We start from the raw sequence: 12446 nt of genomic DNA, 5'->3' as shown, positions 1-12446 counted from the left end.
ACTAGAAGAGTAACAAGTACATAAACATAGAATATATAATAAAATAAAATTAATTAATTAAATTTTATAAAATAAATGAAAGATTTTTAGAAATCTTAAATGTATTAAAATATACTTATTGGTAAAGTATTTTTTATTTAATAATATATTAAAAATTATTAAATTTTATAATATATTGATAATAATGTGATTATAAATATAAGAAATTATTAGATTTTTTTTTTGTCTCCCATTCTAATTAATATATTTAAATTTTGTGGTTTCGATCTTTTACCCATTAATTAAAAATAATAATAATAATAATAATAATAATTTTAAAAAAAATCAATTATAAATAAATTACTTATTTAAAATAAATGTTTTTCTTATCTTATTTCTATATTTTTTAAATTTAAAATTTACATTAAAAATATATATCTAAAATCTTTTTACTTATCTAAAATAATATATATATATATATATTCTAATCACTTAAACGTTTACAATTTACAAAAACAAAATAATATAAACATCATAATAATAAAAATGATGTAAAAGATCTGACACTGTACATGTCAGAAAGTTGAAACGATGTACATATCAGACACGATAGACAAGGCATCCGGCCGGTGCAAATATGTTGCACCGTAGCCGGTGCCGTAGAGTTCCTGTGTGCTTCAACGTACAGTCGGCCTCTGTAGGCTGCACGGTCAGCATAATAAACGGGAGGCACCAGCGACACTGCCTTTGTGCACGTGGCGAATGTGAAACACAGATGGTAAATCATTCTCTGCAGCTGCTCTGAAGTGAACTCGATCTCGTACTCCAGAACGTAATAATGCGTTGGCTTGCTGGTTCCCTGGTCGTTATAATGACTGCACAGATAGAAGTTAACATTGGATGGCTGAACAATTAAAGCAGAGTCCACAACTGTCCCAGGTGACACGTTTCCGTCTCTTGTTTGCCGGAACAGTCTCGTTCGGTGCCGCTTCTGCGCTAGTATGAAAGTGATTCTTGGACAATAACCGTTTGCCTTCACCTTCAATGTGTTCTTCAACTCATTAAACTCTTCTTGGCGGACATTGTCAAACTGACCGTCCCCTACTCCATCTCTGAAGAATATAATCCTATCAGGCCATGTTGCCTTCAACTTCTCACGGAGCAATTGCAGACACATGTCTCCCAGTGTTTTAATTGTTTCCTGACGGTGATTCTGCAATTGCATTTTGACCGCGTACTTGTTGAAATCGGAGTTTGTGCTCATAACAACGGCAGCGACAGACTTGCATTGTGTATCGCGATTGGTTGGATGATTGACGTCTGCTCCGAAAAACACAACGTTAGGGTGTTCAATGTCTGGCAACCTGTTGTGGAGAATTACATTGCTCCCGCCTAACTTGGCATTCACTTTGAGAGCAATATTCGCCAAATACTGCGAAGCAAAGTTTGACATAGTACGGGGAGCACTAGAGTTAGACATGTTACGCTGAGCAGAATTTGAGGACTCGCTTTGCTCTTTTTCACGGCACTTGTCCACGTTTTGAAGCAGGCAGCATTGCGTGAGCACATCCAGTTGGGTTTCGCAGATAAACTTGAGGTTTTTGTAACCAGGGTGCTTGCGTGTCATTGTACAGATTAAAATATCAAGATCACTGTGCTGTTCCAGTACCGTCCTCAGCGCTTGGCAATTGTCTAACGTGTTTTCTGGTACAGATGTCATGGGAGGAATATTGGCATTATGGTTGATATTGATACCTACTGGTTCGAACCTATCCACCATCTGGGAAATAAAATTACTCACTGCATCCTGATGCGTGTCAGGGGAGTCGTTGAAGTTTATCATCGCCAAAGTATTCAGTGTTTCCCCAATGTGGAGACGGTCCGTGGTCATTCTCCATTGCTTCTTGTCGTCGCTTAAATTCAGACACCTGCTGTTCTCGGCACTGGCTAAATAGCCGAATATTTGCACCGGCTATTTGGCCAGTGCGGTTACCTCCGTGACTCCGTCATTTATCTAATTCAAACAAAATGCAAACAAAGTGCATGTACTTTTTACAGTCTATCCCTTGCAAGTACAGCTGTATTTTGTCAGTTAAGTCAGAGTGTTGGGCGCTCACAAATTTTCGTTTCGTTTAAAGCATCATTTCCGTCCACTTTACTGCACAGATTGAACTCTAATAGTTTTTTTTCAAATTTTGTAGTAACATTTTGGAAGTTTGCCAATGGTTTTTTTCAAATTTATAATAACATTTTCACATTCTCTTTAATAAATTCATATGATATTGTTTTTAAAATAGTGTAAATAGTAAAAGTTTCTTTTAAAAGTTCATAATTTATGTTATATCTAAATATAATAATTATAGAAAGAAATGTAATTTTATATGAACAAGGTTATTATCACAAGTGAGAAATGTAATGAATTTCAATAAAAAAATGTTTGTTTGTTTAAAATAATTTTATTGAATATTGCAAGAAATATTAAATTTTACAAAAAATAAATAAATATTGAAATTTGAGATGAAAATCAAAAAATTTTACATAAAGAAGTATTACAATCTATTTTACAATATAATTTTTTTTTGTTAAAATTTTAATTTTAACTTACTTAATTGTCATTTTTTTTATATGTGTTGGATAAGTATTATATAATTGTCATGTTAGAATTATTAATATGTAAAAAGGAAATATGTTATATTAAATTAAGTCTATATCTATAAACCTAGATTTATTATAATGTATCAAATTGTAATGTACAACATTAGTTAATTTGGTATGGAAATATTTTCATCATACTCAACAATTAGGTGGGTGAGATATTATGAATTATATTTTAATAATAATACATGTTTATGATCCTATGTGATGGCTAAATATTTAGAAAAAATAAGAAATTTTTTATTAATAGAAATGTATTTATAATAGAAAAATATTAAATTTGAAATGAATTTTAATATAATTTTCTTAATGCTAAGTGAATGTTGTAATCTATTTAATAAATCAAATATTTTATTGGTTTTATATAAATTTAGAATTTGATTTTTGTTTAGTTTGTTTGATTCTTATTGATTTAATTAAAATTATTGCAAATCAAATTTAAATTTCATAATTACATAAATATCTCATTAAAAAAAACAATAAACATGTTGTATATTAAAAATTTAGAATAATTTTAAAGCTATATTAATAATAAAGATATATATTTAAAAAAATTAGAATAATAAAGGTATTTCAATAAAAAAAAGATTTAATAAATATTTCTTTTACTAATTCTAAATGGGCATGGCTAAAAAAAATTATACATATTTTTTTATTTTAAATTTAGAATAATTTTATTAAAAGAAATGAATTTATAATAGAAAAATATTAAAATTGAAATGAATTTTAATATAATTTTAAATCTTATACATATTTTTAAAAAAGATTTAGAATAATTTTATTAAAAGAAATGTATTTATAATAAAAAAATATTAAATTTGAAACAAATTTTAATAATAAATGAATGTTGCAATCTATTTAACAAATCAAATATTTTGTTAGTTTTATATAAATTTAGAATCAGATTTTTGTTTAGTTTGTTTGATTCTTATTGATTTAATTAAAATTATTGCAAATCAAATTTAAATTTCATAATTACATAAATACCTCATTAAAAAAATAACAATAAACATGTTGTATATTAAAATTTTAGAATAGTTTTAAAGCCATATTAATAATAAAGGTGTATTTTTAAAAAAAAATTAGAATTAATAAATATTTCTTTTACTAATTCTAAATGGGCATGGCTAAAAAAAGTCTTATACATATTTTTTTTTTTTAAATAGAATAATTTTATCAAAGGAAATGAATTTATAATAGAAAAGTATTAAGTTTGAAATGAATTTTAATATAATTTTAAATCTTATACATATTTTTAAAAAAGATTTAGAATAATTTTATTAAAAGAAATGTATTTATAATAGAAAAATATTAAATTTGAAATGAATTTTAATATAATTTTTTTTAGAAATAAATGAATGTTGCAATCTATTTAACAAATCAAATATTTTGTTGGTTTTATATAAATTTAGAATCTGATTTTTTTTTAGTTTGTTTGATTCTTATTAATTTAATTAAAATTATTGCAAATCAAATTTAAATTTCATAATTACATAAATATATCATAAAAAAATAACAATAAACATCATGTATATTAAAAAATATTAAAAAATATATTGTATTTTAAATTGACCAAAAATAATATTGCACTTAATCAATAATATTTTATTATTAATATATTAAAATAAAAAATCATTCTTTTAAATAAAAAATAAATGTAAGATTCAACAAAACTTATATTTAATTTTTTTAAATGAGATAAAACAACTTTAGATAAAGAATCTTCATATTATAAAACGCAGTAAACATCACATAGGACCATAAACATGTATAATTATTGAAATATAATTCATAATATGCACCTAATTGTTGGATATGATGAAAAAAAATTATATCAATAATTCTAACAAACAATTATATAATACTTATCCAACACATAAAAAAATTGACAACTAAGTAAGCTAAAATTAAAATTTTAACCAAAAAAAAATTATATTGTAATAATTTTTTATCTAAAAAAATTGATATTCTTTTCAAATTTCAATATTTATTTTTTGTAAAATTTAATATTTCTTACTGTTAGTGTAGTTTTTTATTTTTCCTATTTTGCTAAGTGTTTCCTACACTTTTAATAATCTCGCTTAGGTTAATAAAGCATGTCTTATTAGGTGAATAGTTGTGAGGTGTCACCTTCCTACATGTGAGCATCCATTAGCTATCTTGGGAAGATACTTTGCTATCTTTAGTCCGATAGATGGTTGCTCCTCATTGGTTGGTGTTGCCACCTCCTCCCTCTTCTTAGCCTATATAAGCATGCTACCTGGCGTGTATTTGGATCTCTTATTTTTTGCATCCTCTTAATGCTATTTTTCTTCTAGCATTTGCATTACTCTCTTGGAGACTAACTCTATGATGCTATTTTGATTTTGTATCATTTGCATTCATAGTTTAAATATTTACTCTTTGCACTAGTTTTCTGGGTTATTAATCTTATCATATTCTAACATGGTATTAGAGCTTTTCTATGTGCAAGAGTAGATTTTAGTTTCCTTATTTGAGAGATTTGGGAGGGGACAAATAAACTTTATTGTAGTTTTTTGAAAAATGAAGTATGCTCTTCTCTTGCATCTTTGGATGATCCTAAGAATCAGAAAAGTTTTGACAAAAATAGTTTTTCTCTGGGGTTTCAATCTCAAATCTAACAACCAACTTGCATATTTGGAGTTTTCAATCAGTTTTACAGGTTCCAGCATGCCATTGATGGACTTAGGAAGCTGATCCAGCATTTGCATGCCATATTTTGGTTGGTGGGGTCATTTTTTAATTTTTGGAGCCATTTTTTACTGTTAAAGGTGTCTGATTTACACTAAAGCAACATCTTTTGTACATCAGCAAGAAAAACACTTTTTGAGTTTTGTTCGCAGCCTCGAAAAACCATCTGGGTATCTTTTAGATTTTGCATGCAAGCTGTATATTTTGCAGAATCAAGCATGCAAAGCTATAGCCATACCCCTCTCCATTGGCAGTCGTAGATTTGAACGAAATTTTCAAATGTATCATTCTTGCTCATACGGACTCCGATTTTGATGATTCTTGTTATGAACGTGGCTATTTTTTTGTGCTCTATCCACTAGTGGAGTTGTTTTTTGATTTTCATGCATGAATTCTTTAGAAATTGCAGATTTTCAACCGTGACTATGCATAATTCTCGTTTTGGAAACTTCGGAGGATCATAACTTTCTCATACGACCTCGTATCGAGGTGATTATTTTTTTGAAAGTGCATGATTTTTTGAGTAGATCGCAGTGGTGCTATTTTTTCCTTGATTATTGTGTCCAAGTTTCTCTTTTAGCATATGCTCTTCATGAGGAGGCCCTGTCGATTTTTCTTCCGTAACTTGAGCATTCGAACGTATTTTTTCGATCCGAGAAATACGTCAAAAAGCTGGTTCTAAGATGGAGATGATAGTATAGGTTTTTTTTATTTTTGCTACAGTCTGGTTGCCTATTTTGGCAGTCAAAGTCAGATGTTCTATTTTGCCTTTCGGGAGCCATATCTCGCTCATTCAGACTCTTTCTGGGCTTGCCAGATATCGTTGGAAAGCTGGTTCTATGAGTTATTCAGTTGCAGAGGTCTTTTATCCAGATTCTACTCCAGGTTCTTTCTCCTTCGAGTTTTGCACTTTCGCACTCTAGCAGATTACTTGGATTCTACAGGTCCTGAAATCTCTTCTTTTGTTCTTTTGGCTCACTCTTCTTTTTGACTTCTGAGCATTGTATGCTTCTATTCTGTTGCATTCCATTTTCTGTAAATGCACTGAGATAAAGTGCCTTCTTTTGCATATCTGGGATCTTGTACACCTTGTGTTTGTTTGTACTCGCACTTAGTTATAAAGTTCCATGGGGGTCATGATGTTTTTCCATTTTGTGCTCATCCACCTTTGTTAAGTGAATTTTTCTTCCACGACATTAGCTCATGTAGTGTGTCGGTGACACCGCCCTTTATCCTGTGCTTGTACTTCTATTGCACTATTGGTGTTCCTGATTCTTCTTCTTGCAGATGTTTTTGGCATTGCATTTCAGTGTTCCTGTCACCCCTCTCCTTGTTCAGCATTATGGGAGGGTTCACCCGTTGGCTCTATTGCTTCTTTGGTTCAGTTGAGTGATCTACGTATTCAGTTTTTATTCCTATGTACTAGGCGGATGCAGTGGCTAGGCACCTATGCATTTCGGTGAGATGGTTCATCTACTATATAGAAACTCATTCATTCCTACCTTTGGAGGTCACCTCTTCGATTGATCAGCTCTTCAGACTTTGTCTTCTCTACCTGGTCATGCACTATTTCAATAGGGGTTCTAGTAGTTTCTTCTGACAGTGTTTACAGCTTCATGCTTTGGAGATGCTTCATGCTCTTTTTTGTTCCTCTCTTTGGGACATTTCCTAGATTGGAGGCTTAGTTTCCTTCATCTAGTTCTTTTTCTTGTATTCGGTACCTGATCAGGCATTGTTGCCGAGACCCATTTTCCTGCTTTCATAGCTTTGCTAGGTTAGTATCCACCTAAGCTTCGCTTATGGGGGGTGTTAGTGTAATTTTTTATTTTTTCTATTTTGCTAAATTTTTCCTACACTTTTAATAATCTCGCTTAGGTTAATAAAGCATGTTTTATTAGGTGAATGGTTGTGAGGTGTCACCTTCCTACATGTGAGCATCCATTAGCTATCTTGGAAAGATACTTTGCTATCTTTAGTCCAATAGATGGTTGCTCCTCATTGGTTGGTGTTGCCACCTCCTCCCTCTTCCTAGCCTATATAAGCATGCTACCTAGCTTGTATTTGGATCTCTTATTTTTTGCATTCTCTTAATGCTATTTTGCTTCTAGCATTTGCATTACTCTCTTGAAGACTAACTCTATGATGCTATTTTGATTTTGTATCATTTGCATTCATAGTTTAGATATTTACTCTTTGCACTAGTTTTCTAGATTATTAATCTTATCAGATTCTAACACTTACAATATTCAATAAAATTATTTTAAAAAAACAAACATTTTTTATTAAATTCATTATTTTTTCACTTGTGTTTATAACCATGTTCATTTAAAATTACATTTCTCCTTATAATTATTATATTTATATATAACATAAATCATAAACTTTTAAAAGAAAGTTTTACTATTTACACTATTTTGAAAACAATATCATATTAATTATTGAAAACAGAATCTGAAAATGTAATTATAAATTTTAAAAAAAACCATTGATTACTACAAAATTTGAAAAAAACCATTGCAGTAAACGTTATATTTATTAGAGTTCAATCTATGCAGTAAAGTGGACGGAAACGATGATCTAAACGAAAATTTGTGAGTGCCCAACACTCTGACTTAACTAACAAAATACAGCTGTACTTCAAGGGATAGACTGTAAAAACTACATGCACTTTGTTTATATTTTGTTTGAATTAGATAACTGACGGAATCACGGAGGTAACGGCACTGGCTAAATAGCCGGTGCAAATATTCGGCTATTTAGCCAGTGCCGCTGTTGCCCAACCTGAGAACGGGTGCTTCCAGTATGTGTCCTGTCACTTTGGTCATTTCAGCGACCACGTTAATTCCAAATCCCTCCAGGTACGGACCGCTGCATTAACCGCAAGGACAAGAGTCAAATTGTTGCATCATGAGAATCTCATAAATTTACTCGTTCGGGTCTCCTCTCATCATGTCGAAGTTGGTGACACTATTGTCAGCTGGGTTCTAATTGTTTTATTTTAGGCCAGTTATTTAACCAAGGCACATTATAATGCAAATATTACTTTAAATTTTATACATTGCTACAATGAAAACATACCGTGAAGGTCCTGGTGAGCATTCCATGATTTTGCCAATTTCCGTTCGCCTTTCCGACGGCTTGACAATTTTCGGCAATGCTTTTTTTTCCACTCGAGGGGTCAATTTATCCTTGAAAAGCCTCTGGCCTTCACAAATATCACAGAACTCCATAGGAACGTAATTTTGTCCACCGGGCTTCGCGTTCAGCATCAAACAAGGTTTATCTATTTCCTTGATTTCTTTATAGTTCTGCTCAAAGTAATCCACAAGACTTATCTCCTCTTCTCCATCAAGTTTGAACCTGATATCTTTGGTAGCTTCTGCAGTCAGTCCTAACACTGAACCTTTTTCCCGTATCCCTATGATTGACGGTCACCGTCAAACCTCTCAAAGCTCTTTCCATTTCACTTGCGTCAGAAATATGATTATCTGTCACAAATTTTGCAACGGAAATCTTATGGTAGAAGGCCGCTGCAGAATAATCCACATTAAGGTTCAGTCCGTGTTCCGTAGGCCTGACACTCATTGCAAATCCATCCGCTTGAACAATGCCCTTAACAGGACTAGGTTTGCCGTCATGTAATTTATAAAAACCTTGTCCCATACTCAAGCTTCTCGGATTTTCCTTTACAACCATATCCAACTTGTGCAACGACTGCTGGTTCACGGGCCTATCGGGGTCTACCGTAGAGAGAAAATACTGAATATCTTGTGGCTTTCGGCCATGAAACATCACCGTATATTTTGTCTCACTGTATCTGTCATTTGGGACCTCCCATTGAATGTCATCCCCTTCAAGTTTGTTTGGGCTGTATAAGTAGCCGGTGCAGTCGTACACACAATTTTCATACTTGAATTGGGTTTCAATGAATTTATTCATAATATATCTCTTTGTTGGCGCTGATATATCGGACGTTTCTGTATTTTTTATGTCCACTTTGTACGAGAATACTGCCGGATTGCCAACGAAGTTCACCTTGAAATGATTTACCAGCAGATTTTCTTCTCTTCCATTGACTAGATTTCCTCTGCGGTTGTGGTATTTTCCGGTGCTGCCGCCCACATCTTCCATTTTTTCTTTCCCCTTGTCAATTGCCTTATTACGCAAATCTGCATTTATTACCAGTTCATTATACTTCATCAAGGAAATTTTTATTTGATAAACGATAGTTAAAAGTTCTTAAAATTTCAATTCAAATAAAAATGGTCTGGAAAGGCCACTTGTAATTTTCGATTTATTAGGGATCTTTATGAGAAATCTTCTTAATAAACAGATTTCAGGAAACGAATTTATCCAATTTCATATAAAAACTTAAACAAATTAAAGCTCAAAATATATTATTCAAACCTCTATAAACGGCATCGTTAATCTATAACAAGATCCTACCGCTCACAAAGGTCAAGCAAAATTTTCCAAAAATAAGTTTTCGTAAGCTTAGCTCAAAAAGTGGTTAGTTTTCTACTTCCATGTTAAGATTGTGACTTTTTATTTAGTTATTTTTTGCATTCAATGAGTCCGTTCATCCTTGATTAAAGTATAATTTGACGATAGAGGTTCTGTCCCAACAGTAATTGGCACCCCTATTTTTAAAACTTGTCACCTTCAGGTTCATTAGATAATCTAAATTAGCACAAGGAATTTTCTAATAAGAAAACGTTGAATATTATTTTAAAATTATTAATATAAAGAATTATTCATTAAAAAATATTTTAAATTATTTTAATATATTGAATAGGATTTCTCAATTAATGCTTTTTTCCCTTAAACTAATAAGAGTATGATTTGAAATAATTTTTAATCACATCAACTATAACAAATATAGGTACATACTGTGTTGCTCTACTTGTGTGCTTGGTAGAATAGGGTTTGGACCATGTTCTTCTCTTGTTGCAACTCCTTCCACACTTGAGTGGATAGGGTTTCGACCTTGTTCTTGTCTCATTGCAACTTCTTGCTTGCTTGACTAGATAGGGTTTGGACCATGTTCTTGACTCATTCCAACTCCTTGCTGATTTGACTGAATAGGGTTTCGACCTTGTTCTTGTCTCATTAAAACTCCTTGCACACTTGAATGGATAGGGTTTCTACCTTGTCCTTGTCTCATGGCAACTCCTTGTTGGCTTGACTGGATAGAGTTTCTACCTTGTCCTTCTCTCATCGCAACTCCTTGTTCACCTGATTGGACAGGGTTTCAACCTTGTTCTTGTCTCATTGCAACTCTTTGCCTGCTTGACTGGATAGGGTTTCTACTTTGTCCTTGTCTTGTCACAACTCCATGTCTACTTGACTGGATAGGGTTTCCACCTTGTTCTTGTCTCATCATAGCTCGTTGTCGAGCCTTCTGCTTACGGGTCAGAGAAAGCTCCCATTCATCGTCATCATTTCAACTTGCCATGAGTACCACTTTACGGCCTCATTTGGTTGCTAGAAGATGAGGGCCAAAATCGGGTTATCAGGGTTAAAACCAGGTTTTGCAAAAAAACTTGGGCGTTTGGTTGGTTAAAATTATAACCTGGTTTTCAATTTCATCTTCCAATAAAAAGGTGGAATTCGAAATTAAAACCAGGTTTTGAATTTTATGACAGTTTTTTTAATAATATTGTGGGGTCCATGGTATATTCATCTTTCGTGTCAACCAAACAGACCATTGTCTTTCCAAACCACAAAACCAGGTTTTTGAAAACCTGGTTATAAGATAACCTAGTTATGCGACAAATTCATCTTCCCCAACCAAACGGAGCCTAGTAGAAGGAAAATTTCCCTTCACCCCACCACAGCAATGATTTAACTAGATGTTTTTACAAAGTTAAATTTGAGCGAGATAGATGAAAACAGAGGTCTTTTTCTTCCGGTTCTAAAGAGCAACTGTGGGATACATAACTGGTACAAATTCATTCGCTTTGTATTCACAAGAACAGAAGGGGTGTCTTTTGGTCTTTTCCCATTCTGAAGTACGAAACATTTAACGGACAAATCCAATCGTTTCGTCTACTGCATAACAACAACATAGGGAAATATAAGACATTCTTATTTCAGTATGAAAAACAAGAAACTGGTTTTATTGTGTTCTTTAAAAGGCTTATTTTTGTGGATGAAAGATAAGTTCTACCCAGCCTCAATGCTCAGCTTTATTAGCCTAATCGATTATCAGGCACCTGAAAAATTAATCAATCTAATCTTGGAATATTCTTATGGCTTCATCAGTACAATTTCTTTCTTTCCTTTCTCGGATACAAGCTTTGAAATTTTGAATGTTCCTGAGCTTCCTATTATTATTATTATTATTTCGTGTATTGGAATTATTCAATTCCATTTTATAATTAAAGTGCCAATCAGACGAAAGAATTAAAAAACCTAAATGTAATTTCTAATGTTTGTTTTGTATTTTTCATTTTATAATATTATTGTAAATCATATTTTTCTAAAATTTTAATGGTCTAAGTAAAAAATAAGGTATGAGATAGTACATTTTAGAAACTCAAGTATAAAATTTTTTTGTGTGCTTTTACATAGTATATTAATAAACTAATTAATACAACTCATTAAAAACAAACTAATTAATGGGTGAACCCACAATAGTGGGTTACACTTTTTTGGAGGAAGAAATTCCTCCAAAATCGCGAAAGGCAAATTTTTTGCCCAAAAACTTTCGATAGAAAGTAATCATCTAGTTTCGATAGAAACTATAAAAGTTTTGGTAGTTTTGATCGAAACTAACTAAATATTATGATATATTAATAGTTTATTTTTCTTAAATGAAAGTTATTGGTAATATGTTTAAATATTTACTATTATTGATAAATACAATGTCATTATTTTTTCTATTAGCTATAGAGAGATCAAAAATAGGAATAAATTATTCACCGAGAGTCAAAAAAGCAGCATAGCCTCACACCGAATCCAAAGTAGCAATAATACAACTAGGAAAGATTATATACAACAAGAACTAAACAAAAACAATAGAAGAACTAGTGCAAAATATCAAAATAAGTATCCACCCATGTGGTCCAACCGAGTGGGACTTCCATCCAAACAATATT

The 12446-nt window shown here is 31.7% G+C and overlaps 1 pseudogene; it reads right to left on the bottom strand.

The window, feature by feature from the left end:
- Nucleotides 1-511: 511 nt before the first annotated feature.
- Nucleotides 512-12446, bottom strand: part of LOC149546707 (protein argonaute 7-like) — a 17043-nt pseudogene continuing 5108 nt past the window's right edge.

This window comes from Cupressus sempervirens, chromosome 7, assembly GCF_028749045.1.
Source record: "Cupressus sempervirens isolate cs-2001-9-10 chromosome 7, ASM2874904v1, whole genome shotgun sequence".
Taxonomy (NCBI): domain Eukaryota; kingdom Viridiplantae; phylum Streptophyta; class Pinopsida; order Cupressales; family Cupressaceae; genus Cupressus; species Cupressus sempervirens.
The sequence above is the reverse complement of the archived record's forward strand: the minus strand, read 5'-3'. Positions and strand labels throughout refer to the sequence as shown.